This window comes from Hypanus sabinus, chromosome 4 (genome assembly GCF_030144855.1).
Source record: "Hypanus sabinus isolate sHypSab1 chromosome 4, sHypSab1.hap1, whole genome shotgun sequence".
NCBI lineage: Eukaryota > Metazoa > Chordata > Chondrichthyes > Myliobatiformes > Dasyatidae > Hypanus > Hypanus sabinus.
In genome coordinates this window covers 158,559,359-158,572,993 of record NC_082709.1, presented here as the reverse complement: position 1 = coordinate 158,572,993, position 13,635 = coordinate 158,559,359, and positions in this window count along the sequence as shown.

Below are 13,635 nucleotides of genomic sequence, written 5' to 3'. Positions count from 1 at the left end.
TTGCTGATATGGGGTGACACCACTGAGGAGCATGATCAGAGATTGAAAAAGCTTCTGGAGAGAGCACGTGAGTACAACCTAAAACTGAACAAAAGTAAATGTAGGATCAGAACTACAGAGATCAAATACATAGGTCACATACTCAGCGCTGATGGGTGAAAACAAGATAATGAAAAGGTCAGGGCTGTGGTACAGCTACCACCACCTGAAGACAAGCAAGGACTTTTGAGGTTCATGGGCATGATACAGTATCTTGCCAAGTTCATTCCCAACTTATCAGAGTCAGCGCTCCACTTTGAAAGCTACTAGAGAGCAACACTGAATGGCATTGGGAAGATGAACAAAAGAAAAGTTTTGACACATTGAAGCAGTTGGTTACCAATGCACCAGCACTCAAGTTCTATGATATCAATAAACCGGTGACGATGTCTGTGGATGCCAGTTCAGAGGGAATAGGAGCTGTTATACTGCAGGATGGGAGGCCTGTGGCGTATGGATCATGAGCACTTACAGACTGTCAACGCCGATATGCTCAAATCGAGAAGGAATTACTTGCCATCGTTTATGGGTGTGAGAAATTCCACCAATATGTATATGGCAAAGAAATCCAGGTTGAGAGTGATCACAAACCACTTGAGAGCATCTTCAAAAAGCCACTTCATCAAGCTCCTATGAGGCTGCAAAGGATGCTTCTCAGGCTACAGAGGTACACTCTCACAGTCACCTATAAGACATCGCTGATGCTTTGAACCATGCTTACCTCAAAGAGCAAAAGGAAGAGTCGCTAGGAAGAGAGCTGGAGGTCAACTGGGTTACACCTCAGCTATCTATTTCTGAGGAGAAGTTGAACATGTTCAGGAAAGCGACTGCAAAAGATCCTGAAATGCAAATGCTCAGAAACATTACAATGAATGGATGGCCAACAGAAAGAAAAGTTCCAAAAGAAATACAGAAATACTGGACATTTAAAGAGGAAATTAGCAATGCATCAGGACTAATGTTCAAAGCGGCAAAACTCATACTACCAAATCAAATGAGACAGGAAATGCTCAACAGAATTCATGAGTTACACCTGGGGATAGTGAAATGTAAAGTAAGAGCAAGGGACACTCTCTATTGGCCAGTTATGTCAACTCAGATTGAAAACATTGTGTCTCAGTGCACTGTCTGTAATGAAAATAAAAACAGCAATCCAAGAGAGCCTTTGCGTCCCCATCCACTACCAGGAAGACCATGGGAGAAGCTTGGCACAGATCTCTTTTGCTATAATGGTGCAGATTATCTGCTTTGTGTGGACTACTATTCAAAATATCTGGAAATCACCAAGCTCAGTGACACATCCAGTCAAGGTGTTATTACCGCAATGAAGTCGACATTTACAAGACATGGTATTCAGGATATTGTCGTCAGTGACAATGGTCCACAATATGCCAGTGGTGAGTATAGAGAGTTTTCAGAAAGCTGGGAATTTCAACATGTTACTTCCAGTCCTGGGCACGCTCAGTCTAATGGACAAGATGAGAGAACTGTACAAACTGCGAAGAACATGCTCAAGAAGACACAAAGCAGCAACAGTGACCCGTACATTGCTCTGCTTGAATACCGCAACACACCGATTGAAGGTGTGGAGTTCTGTCCTGCACAGCTGTTGATGGGACGTCGTCTGAAGTCCAAGCTGCCAACATCCACAACTCTACTGACTCCTGAAAGTAATGCTCAAGTACATGACAAGCTAAAGTATAAGCAAATAAAGCAAAAGAGGTACTATGACAGACATACAAGACAGTTGCCATATCTGCGTATCGGTGAAGATGTCAGAATACAGAGAGGAGACCCTTGGCAGCCAGCTGTGGTTGTGAACAGGCATCAGCAACCAAGATGCTTCATAGTTCGCACACCAGATGTGAGAGTCTACAGGAGGAACAGGAAGCATCTGCTGAAGACAGGTGAGAGGGAGTTTCCACGTACAGATACACAGGACAATTCCATGGATAAAGACATGGAAACAAACGACACCAAGAGTGAGGGGCATGACGAAACCGCACGACACAATGGCGGTGAAAGTTCAGCGCAGACAGACCGAGGTGGAAATGCAGACGCAGAGGTTACTCGAGAGACTGACTCTGAAGGACAAGCACAGTCACAGTTCTATCGCACAAGGTCTGGGAGACAAGTCAAACTTCCAGCTAGATACAGAGACTAGATCTACCTACAGTCTCGCACAGTTTGAGACAAAATCACACATGTTATAAGTTCCAAGGTGTGAAATAAAAGGTTTATTAGTCTATGTTAGTAAAAGAAAATATACTGCTGTTAGTATTGTAAGATACAATGTAGAATACAGTACAAGAAGTTAAGATTTTTATAAGTTTATCTCATGGCTGTTGTAATGTTAGAAAGTCATACCTAGAGGCATTATAGGCAATAGGCGCAGAAGTAGACCATTCGGCCCTTCGAGCCTGCACCGCCATTTTGAGATCATGGCTGATCGTCTACTATCAATACCTGGTTCCTGCCTTGTCCCCAAATCCCTTGATTCCCCTATCCATGATACCTATCTAGCTCCTTCTTGAAAGCATCCAGAGAACTGGCCTCCACTGCCTTCCGAGGCAGTGCATTCCAGACCCCCACAACTCTGTGGGAGAAGAAGATTTTCCTTAACCCTGTCCTAAATGACCTACCCATTATTCTCAAACCATGCCCTCTGGTACTGGACTCTCCCAGCATCTGGAACATATTTCCTGCCGCTATCTTGTTCAATCCCTTAATAATCTTATATGTTGCAATCAGATCCCCTCTCAATCTCCTTAATTCCAGCGTGTACAAGCCCAGTCTCTACATAAGACAGTCCTGACATCCCAGGAATTAACCTTGTGAATCTACAGCCATCCGTCCTTCCTTAACCCTGGAGAACAAAACTGTAAACAATACTCTTGGTGTGGTCTCACCAGGGCCCTGTACAAATGCAAGAGGATTTCCATGCTCTTGTACACAATTCCCTTTGTAATAAAGGCTAACACTCCATTAGCCTTCTTCACTGCCTGCTGCACTTGCTCATTCACATTCAGTGACTGATGAACAAGGACTCCTAGATCTCTTTGTATTTCTCCCTTACCTAACTTTACACCGTTCAGATAATAATCTGCCTTCCTGTTCTTACTCCCAAAGTGGATAACCTCGCACTCATTCACATTAAACATCATCTGCCAAGTATCTGCCCACTCACCCAGCCTATCCAAGTCACCCTGAATTCTCCTAACATCCTCATCACATGTCACACTGCCACCCAGATTAGTATCATCAGCAAACTTGCTGATGTTATTCTCAATGCCTTCATCTAAATTGTTGACGTAAATCATAAACAGCTGTGGTCCCAATACCAAGCCCTGTGGCACCCCACTAGTCACCACCTGCCATTCCGAGAAACACCCATTCACCGCTACCCTTTGCTTTCTATCTGCCAACCAGTTTTCTATCCATGTCAATGCCTTCCCCCCCCCCCCCGATGCCCTGAGCTTTGATTTTACCCACCAATTTTCTATGTGGGACCTTATCAAATGCCTTCTGAAAATCGAGGTACACTACATCCACTGGATCTCCCCCATCTAACTTCCTGGCTACATCCTCGAAAAACTCCAATAGATTAGTCAAGCATGATTTACCCTTGGTAAATCCATGTTGGCTCGGCCCAATCCTATCACTGCTATCTAGATATGCCACTATTTCATCTTTAATAATGGACTCTAGCATCTTCCCCACTACTGATGTTAGGCTGACAGGTCGATAGTTCTCCGTTTTCTCCCTCCCTCCTTTCTTTCTTAAAAAGTGGGATAACATTAGCCATTCTCCAATCCTCAGGAACTGATCCTGAATCTAAGGAACATTGGAAAATGATTACCAATGCATCCGCAAATTCCAGGGCCACCTCCTTTAGTACCCTAGGATGCAGACCATCTGGACCTGGGGATTTGTCAGCCTTCAGTCCCATCAGTCTACTCATCACCGTTTCCTTCCTAATGTCAATCTGTTTCATTTCCTCTGTTACCCTATGCCCTTGGCCCATCCATACATCTGGGAGATTGCTTGTGTCTTCCTTAGTGAAGACAGATCTAAAGTACTTATTAAATTCTTCTGCCATTTCTCTGTTTCCCCATAACAATTTCACCCAATTCATTCTTCAAGGGCCCAACATTGTTCTTAACTATCTTCTTTCTCTTCACATACCTAAAAAGCTTTTGCTATCCTCCTTTATATTCCTGGCTAGCTTGCGTTCGTACCTCATTTTTTCTCTCCGTATTGCCTTTTTCGTTAAGTTCTGTTGTTCCTTAAAAATTTCCCAATCATCTGTCCTCCCACTCACCTTAGCTCTGTCATACTTACTTTTTTTTTAAAATGCTATGCAATCGTTGACTTCCTTTGTCAACCAATGTGGCCCCTCTCCCCCCTTTGAATCCTTCCTTCTCCGGGTGATGAACTGATTTTGCACCTTGTGCATTATTCCCCAGAATACCTGCCATTGCTGTTCCACTGTCTTTTCTGCTAGGCTATCCGTCCAGTTAACTTTGGCCAGCTCCTCCCTCATGGCTTCATAGTCTCCTTTGTTCAACTGCAACACTGACACCTCTGAGCTGCCCTTATCCTTCTCAAATTGCAGACAAAAACTTACCATATTATGATCACTACCTCATAATGGCTCCTTTACTTCAAGATCACTTATCAAATCCTGTTCATTACATAACACTAAATCCAGAATAGCCTTGTCCCTGGTCAGCTCTCGTAGAAGCGGTTCCAAGAATGCATCCCGTAGGCACTCTACAAACTCCCTATCCTGGAGTCCAGTACCAACCTGATTCTCCCAGTTCACCTACATATTGAAATCCCCCATAACTACTGCAACATTACCTTTGCCACATGCCAATGTTAACTCCCTATTCAACTTGCACCCAATATCCATGCTACTGTTTGGTGGCCTATAGACAACACCCATTAGGGTCCTTTTGCCCTTACTGTTCCTCAATTCTATCCACACAGACTCCACTTCTCCTGATCCTATGTCCCCCCCTTGCAAAGCACTGAATCTCATTCCTCACCAACAGCGCCACCTCACCCCCTCTACCCACATTTCTGTCCCAACAATAGCACGTATACCCTTGCACATTCATTTCCCAGGTCTGATCTCCCTGCAGCCATGTCTCCGTTATCACAACAACATCAGAGTTACCCATTCGCACCTGAGCTTCAAGCTCATCCGCCTTATCTCTGACACTTCCGGCATTCAGATATAGAATTTTTAGCCCATTTCTCCTCTCTCTGTTTGAATCTCTGCCTATTGTGCTTAACCCAGCTCCCTGAACTCCCATTGGGCTATACGCCTCTAGAATTTTGTTGTCCTTCCTAAATTTACTTATTCTTTCTGCACATTTAACTCCGTGTTCCATCAGACAATCCCTCTGTACATGTGTCCTCCTTATCACTTGTTCCGCCTCACCTTTCTCTACTACACACTTAATATTCCAAAACCGTGTAGTCCCCACCTGTCCTTTATTCTTCATCTCGCTATCTTCTCTCACATTCTGGATCCCCGCCCCCTGCAAATTTAGCTTAAATCGCTCCCTGCCCCCCAAGAAGCACTAGCAAACTTCCCTGCAAGAATGTTAGTACCGCTCCAGTTCAGGTGTAAACCATCCCTTCGGAACAGATCCCACCTTCCCTGGAACAAAGCCAAATTATCTAAAAACCTGAAGCCCTCCCTCCTGCACCATCCTCTCAGCCCGTATTAATCTGTATAAAGTTTCTGTTCCTTGCCTCACTCGCACGTGGCACAGGTAGCAATCCTGAGATTGTTACCCTGGAGGTCCTGCTCTTCAGCTTCGCACCTAACTCCCTGAACTCCCTACGCAGGACCCCCTCACTCATCCTACCCACGTCGTTGGTCCCTACATGGACCACAACATCTGGATTCTTGCCCTCCCTCTCGAGAATAACCTGCACCCGATCTGAGATGTCTTGGACCCCGGCACCAGGGAAGCAACATACCATCTGAGACTCCCGATCTTCCCCACAAAATCTCCTATCCACCCCCCAACTATAGAATCCCCTATCACTACCGCTCTCTTCTCTTCCCCCCTCCCCTTCCTAGTCAAGGGTCCAACCCCAGTGCCAGAGACAGGACCACTGCAACCTGTTTCTGGTAGGTCATCCCCACCAACAGTATCCAAAACGGTATATTTATTGTTGATGGGAACGGCCACAGGGGTGCTCTGCTCTCTCTGTCTGCTCCCCCTGCCTCTCTTGACTGTCAGCCATTTGCCTACCTCCTGACTTTTCGGTGTGACTACCTCCCAATAACTCTTATCTATCTCTGCCTCCCGAATGATCTGTAGTTCATCCAGGTCCTGCTCCAATTCCCTAACTCAGTCTGATAGGAGCTGCAGCTGGATGCACCTTTTGCAGGTGTGGTCATCAGGGACAACTGTGTTGACCCTGCCCTCCCACATACTGCATACGGAGCACATCACTGCTCTGTCTCCCCCATTACCTGATCCCAGATTAGTCAGAATAAATGAAAAAAGAACCTACTGACTTTACCTTTTTACCTCAGCAAGCACATACTCAGGCTCACTGATTTCCTCTCACCGAAGTCCTCTTGCACAGAAGCACACTGAGCCAAAGCCAAGCACTCTGCTCCCTCGTACTCCTCTGCCTGCTCCCCTCTCTCCCTCCGTCTTGTTTTACGGCGATTGGCACCCAGCTTAATGGTGCATTTCCGCCTCCTTCTGTTCCGGAGTATGCGATGGACTCACATTCTAAATCCCTTCACCCAATCGCACACATACACATACCCTAACCTACACTTTATCCTCCCCATCCAAGTACCCTATTTCTGTTTATCCATCATATCCTATAAAAACCCCTGTACCCCTTAAGAAAGCTAAAAATACCCTGACCTGTGTTTTCTCACCCATGCCCAGCAACCCTTTTAATGTGAATTCCTGCACCCCCAATTCCCTTAGATTAATTCTCATCATTTCTCTCTCTCTCTGTATCCCATACGTCCAGCAACTCACTGCCGCTCCGAAGAGTGGGCTTCTTTTTAAAGTCCGCGCTCGCCGCTGACGTCACCCGCGCCTGCGCAGTTTTACCGTCCTCCTCGGGTAGGTCCGGGGGTCTTGGCCTACCTCGATCTCCAGTCGTCTGTCCTTACTCCCGCTCCGACACTGCTTTTGGTATTTCACAGTATTGTAAAAAAAACTTGAGAAGGGGGATGTAATGTATTATGTGAGTATTCGTAGGTCAGAGTGCGTATGACGTCAGATGGCGGGGGGTTTTGTAAACTGGAAGTCTGGTGTGTTTAATACTGCGGTGTCCGAGTCACATTAACTCTACACCCCCCGCCCCCACCGGGACCCCAATAAAACCAGGCAGATCCACCGCCATTTCATGAGCGCTTGTCTGAACTAAACCAAAGTCTTTGCCCGCTATTTTGTCAAACCTCCACTCCATGACCGTAACTATTCCTATAGCTTTAACGGCACTTAAAGCCTGAATTAACAATTCATTGGGACTACGAATGTCCACCCCATTCAATGCACAAGCATTTGTTACCGCTAACCCCGTGGACTCGCACCACGCCCAACCTCTGCAGCGTCCATAACCTTTTATCTTAATCACTTTACCGGACAATACAGAGGCTTAAACTGGATCAATGCTCAGGGCAACCACACAGCATCCAACAAAATCAATGCAGGACGATACCCCGCTGGTTTCCTTGGCTGCGTAAGTCCAGAGAATACACACTCCGGTTCCGCCAAACCCGCGAGACTGAAATGCACCCCTGGATGCTGTATAATTTGCTACCCTGTGCTAAGAAATAACAGTACGCTGCATACGAACTGCGGCACCACCTCCAACGGATCAAATCTTGCCGCCAGTTCTCTGCAGGGTCTTCCCTTTTCATCTCCAGCTGAAGGAAGGACTCGGCTCACATACCATAGTACCCCTTCTCTCTAACCATAACACAAATACTGCTTCTACAGACAGACCATTGCATTAGTGGTGAAACCTTTCCCAGGGTGTTACTGTAACATATAGAAAATGCTGAAGGCACTCAGCAGATTATGAAAACGAATAAACACGCAATGTTCAGAGCAGACGCCCTTCAGCCTGTATATGCTGCTGTGGATTTCCAGCATCTGCAGAAACTCCTTTATTTATGATTTGAATTTAAACTTTTTAAAGTCTCTGGCATACTGATTTTGCAATTTATCACAGTTGTCTTATTCCTTTTTCACGTGTTCAGTTAAATTTTCACTTGTTTGTTTAACTCAACAGAGTCAGGTCTCAACTCCCATGTTTGAGCTTCCAATTCAGCAACATCAAGTTTTTTTTAACTGTAATAAGACAGTAATAATGTTCATCCAATTTTTCCTTTCTCTCAGTCATTCTCTGGATCTTAAATGATGCCTTATTCATATAGCAGCCAAATTTTATTAGACAACACTGATAATATAGACAATTCATCTTGATTTCTTCATTAATCTTGTCAAATTGGAATATTTTGTTCTGTAATAACCTGTTCTGTTTTAAATATATAGAACATAAGATATCCAATGACTTGGCCTCTGGACCTGTGGCAATGAATTCCACAGATTCTCCACTCTCTGGCTAAAGAAATTCCTCTTTCTCTCTGTTCTAGAAAGATGTCCTTGTATTCTAATGCTGTGCCCTCTGGTCCTAGACTTCCCCACTATAGGAAACATTCTCTTTATGTCCGATCTCTCCAGGCCCCTTCGATTTTTGAAATGATCTCCAGTTTAGAAAATAGTCCACATCTATATTCCTTTTACCAAAGTGCATGACCAGACACTTCCCTACACTGTATTCCACCTGCCACTTACTCACTCGTTCTCTTAATCCATCTACGCGCTTCTGCAGACTGTTTCCTTAACACTACCTGCCCCTCCATCTATCTTTGCATTATCTGCAAACTTGGCCACATCTACTGCTTGATAGCTGTCATATCCAGCACCATGACCTGCTTCGAGAAGCTGGTCATGACACGCATTAACTCCAGCCCCCAGGTAACCTTGCCAACAGACAAAATAGGTGCACATTCCCTGGTACTACATCCATCTCTGGAGCATCAGGACTATAGGACCACCAACGTTAAGCCGTTGTTTATTGAGTCCAGTTCTGCTTTCAGTACTACTTGTCCAAACAAACATCTTGAATCTCCTAAACTTGGGACTCAATGTCTTACTATGCAAATGGATCCTTGATTTCTGTCCAACAAACCACAATCAATAAAGATAGACAGCCAAACCTCTGTCATGATTATTCTCCACACTGGTACCCAACAAGGCTGCATCCTCAGTTTCCTATTCTAGTCCTTATATACTCACAGCTACATGGCCAGATTCAGCTCTAACTCCATCTACAAGCTTGCGGCTGACACCACCATAGTGGGCTGAATCTCAAATAACCATGAATCAGAGTACAAGTGTAAACGGGTGACCATCAAATGCTATTCAGTATCGTAAAAAGTGTACTCAGGCATCCATCCAGGTAATGCTAGAATAGTTGTCTGCACCTTTAAGTGTAGATGGTGATGTCATTATGCACATGCGGGATAGTGGGGAGACCATTTTGTTTCCTGCTGAAGAAGCTGGTGGGGCTTTGGAATTGAGTTTCTCCCAGAGGTACTGGGCTTGGTGAGGAAAGGTGAGCATTAATCTACAATATCCATGTGAATTTGTTTATGCTTGTTGGCGAATGCTTTAGATTTTCACAAGTTAAGGACTCGAGGCTGGATAGCGTGGCTTGTGCAAAGTTCCTTACCAGTCAAGTAGGTCAGTCTTCCTGTAATTTAAGTACCAGGCGATATCTTGTAAAAGTTGTGCCAAAGTGTACCTTTTGTCTAACTTTATTGTATCATGACTGATTGTGCATGTAACAGCATAATGTGAATGTTTAGTCTCGGTTCGGGGGTTCAGCACGTGTGCATTAAAAAGTAGTAGACGTCCTAGATGAGATGTATTTGCTTACATTTTTTGCTGCTATGTATAAGATACAAGGTTGGGGGGATTCTAATGTTGTTTGTATTGTGTTCCTTCAGAATTGCCACTACCGTATTACTACTGTATTAGTTTAGTGCAGTTTTCTTTTATGTATTTTTATACTGCATACGTAATCCATCGATACACAAGTGTGTGGATCGAAGGTTAACTGGAGATTGTAATGGCAGGAGCTGATTGTAAAGTCATTCGTTTTGTCTTAAGACCTTCTTCTGGCACTTAAACATCTGAAACAGATAAAGGAATCAAAACCCGAAAAAATATTTGTTGTCCTGAGTGTGTAATTCACCCCAGGCTACACAAGAAAGAGACAGAGAACCCAGTGGCATGGTGTCATGACCACAGCCTTTCCCTCAATGTCTACAAGAGCTGTTTGTAACTTTGGGGGAGCATTTACTGTATATATATTGCCCAAGAATACTTGAGTTCATGGCAGAGTAATGGATCACTGAGTCAGCATTTAACACCTTGCCAACCATGAGTGATCCATTCTTTTTATCAAATACAAGTTACATTGCAACTGCAGCCAAAATGCAGGGCTTTTCCCTAGATAATGTGCCACATGTAGCTGTACACAAATTATCTTGTCTTGGTATGCCAGATGGCTCCGGTCCCCTGCTCTGCAAAGTGAAGGTTTGCTCTTCAAAGATCTTCCTTGCCTGGGATGGCTACACACCATCTGTAAACTCTCATGACTTTAACCCTTACCTTGCTGCAACTTGCATTATCTCCCATTTTGTCCTGTAAAGAACAACACAAACCTTACCAAATAGCAAAAGCACAGAAACTCTGAAACTCTGTGATAGCTTTATCAGGGGTAATTGGATGTTTTATCATGATGGAAGCAGCTTCTCTGTGGTCCACCACTCCAGAGAGTGATCGCAAGTTAATATTCAGATTCAGATTCAGTTTATTGTCATTTATAAACACAAATACAATGCAGTTAAAAATGAGACAACGTTCTCCGGAATGATATCACGAAAAAGCACAAAGCAGACCACACAAGAAAAAACCACATAACGTTTGGTAACCCCCAATCCAGAGTCCGCAGAGGCTGCTGCGTATCGATATCACACTACCGTCTTAGCACGTTCCCCGGAAAGGAACTACAAACCCATCAGACAAACCTAAAGCTACAAGACATACACAAAACCACATAGTTACATGTAGTTATAATAAACATATAGTTTCACCGGTGCAGACTGTTATGAAGGATGAACAACTCTGATGGGCAGAAGGGTGCAGAGTGGCCCATGCCCCCCTTTTTTGGAGAATCGCAAATCGCTACTATTTCGATGCTGCTAACAAGGAAGTAAGTGAGACAAAAGGAAATCTGCCAGGGCAGTTGTTACTGATAACAGCTCATGAAAGATGTCAGAAACACACTGAGTCTCAGCAATTTGCAGAACGGTAAACTTTATTTTTCGAGTCTGCAGAGTCGGACCCAACCAGCTCCTGCTAGATTGAGTGCCGAATTACACTTTGCACAGTTTTTTATACCCTACATTCTTCTTTAATCTCATTACAAAATTACAAATGTGATTACCCCTTTGGCCCACTTATCAGCCTCAGCGCATTAACACCGTTATTGTTCAACCGTTAAGCATGTCTTCCCGTTACCCGTATCGCTTCTTTAATCAGCAAGCTATTGTTTCATCCTGATTTTGCAAATTGGTTTATACGTTGCCCTGCAAGTTGCTTTGCACGTTCTTTCTGTGTCAGCACATTCTAAATGGACTACTTAAGAATCATTTCTCTCAAAAGAGAATGAGAGAGAGAGACTCAGCTAAAAGGTACCCCATGGTGGAATGGCTCCTGCTAACAAAAGAGGAGTGGAACCATTGATTACTGCTATTGTCTTTTGGAGAAGGATTGTTTACTTGGTACTGTTCTAATCATTGAAACCCCTCAGGGAGCAACCAGAGTGGGCTGGTTTGATGGGTTACATCATTCCAACCTGATTGACACCTGAGACCCTGTGAGTGGGGATAAAAGTGAGGTCTGGGGTAACACCCTTCAGACGCACCAGGAGAAACACTAGTGAGCGCTAGAAACCCACGAGACAGTGAGGGACATCGGAGACCAAACGAAGGGTTGGTAAATTTTAACTCACAGTGTTTATAGCGAGACCGGTGGGGGGCTTGTGTGTGTGTCCACCCTTGCCTGGGTGATGAGTCCACCACGGAAGAATGGTCTAGCTAAAGGACGGAGGGGTCACACTTGAATGGCCACAACAATGACACATCGACGGATCGATATCGTAAAGGAAGGTTGGCAAAGACCATAGCTGTTACTGTTTGCGCGCTCTCTTTCTCGAGCCTCTCTCTCTCTCCAACGATTGCAACACATCGACCGACAACTACCGCAGCCTGCATGAACTGAACTGAACTTTATATTTCCATCTGACAATTCATTATCCCCTAGACAACGATAGAGCTTGTTTTATTATTGGTTATTATTATACCCGCACTTTTAGGTTTAGTATTGCTAATGTATATTATCTGTATATTTGCATTGATATTGATTTGTATATTTTTACTAATAAACACTGTTGAAAATAGTACCACCAGACTCCAACAGACACTTCTATCTTTGTTGGTAAGACACCCAGTTATGGGGTTCATAACAAATTGGGGCCTCGTCTTGAGATTTGATACCAAATTGGAGGGCCAGTCAATCGGGCTATAAGTCCAGACTTGGATCTGGTTGCGTGGGTAACCAGACAGGAAACCAGCAAAGATGGACGTAGACGAATTTACACAAAACCCCACTTTGAAGGCGCTAGAGGATGCCACAAAGACGGACTTGGTAAAGATTGCGAAAGGACTAAATCTCACAGAGGTGAGGTTGTCAATGAAAAAGTGGGAGATGCGGAGGGCCATAGCTCGGTATTACATTGACAAGGATGTGTTTTCGGCTGAGATATTGGAACATATCCCTGAAAAGGCACCAGCTATTGGGACGGTTCAGGTAGAATTGGAAAAATTGAGGCTGGACCCGGAACAGAAGAAAAGGGAGTATGAGCTCCAGCTAAAGGAGTTAGAGGCGAAAAGGGAGAAGGAAAGAGCTGAAAAGCAGAGGGAGCATGAATTTAGGTTAAAACAGCTGGAAGCAGAGGAAAGGGAGAAGGAAAGAGCTGAAAAGCAGAGGGAGTATGAGGAGAAGGAGAAACAGAGGCAGCATGAGCTGGAAATTTGTAACAAGACAAAACCATAATTGATAAAAGACTAACTGACAAGGACCACGTAATTACAACACATAGTTTCAACAGTGCAAAGCAATGCCGTAATCTGATAAAGAGCAGTCCATAGCATGGTTTTAAAAGAAAGTCTCAAAGTCCCGACAGCCCATCATCTCACGCAGATGGTAGAAGGAAGAAAAACTCTTCCTGCCATGAACCTCCAGTGCCACAGCTTGCCGATACAGCAGTAGATAGTAGAGTGAATATCACAATCTGCAGGGATGCTCAGTGTGTACAGTGGAGTTACCCCAACTTCCCAGCAGGGGATGAAACTAGTTGGTGATGGGGTCCTGGTCAGTCTTCCCAACTTTATCTTCTAAC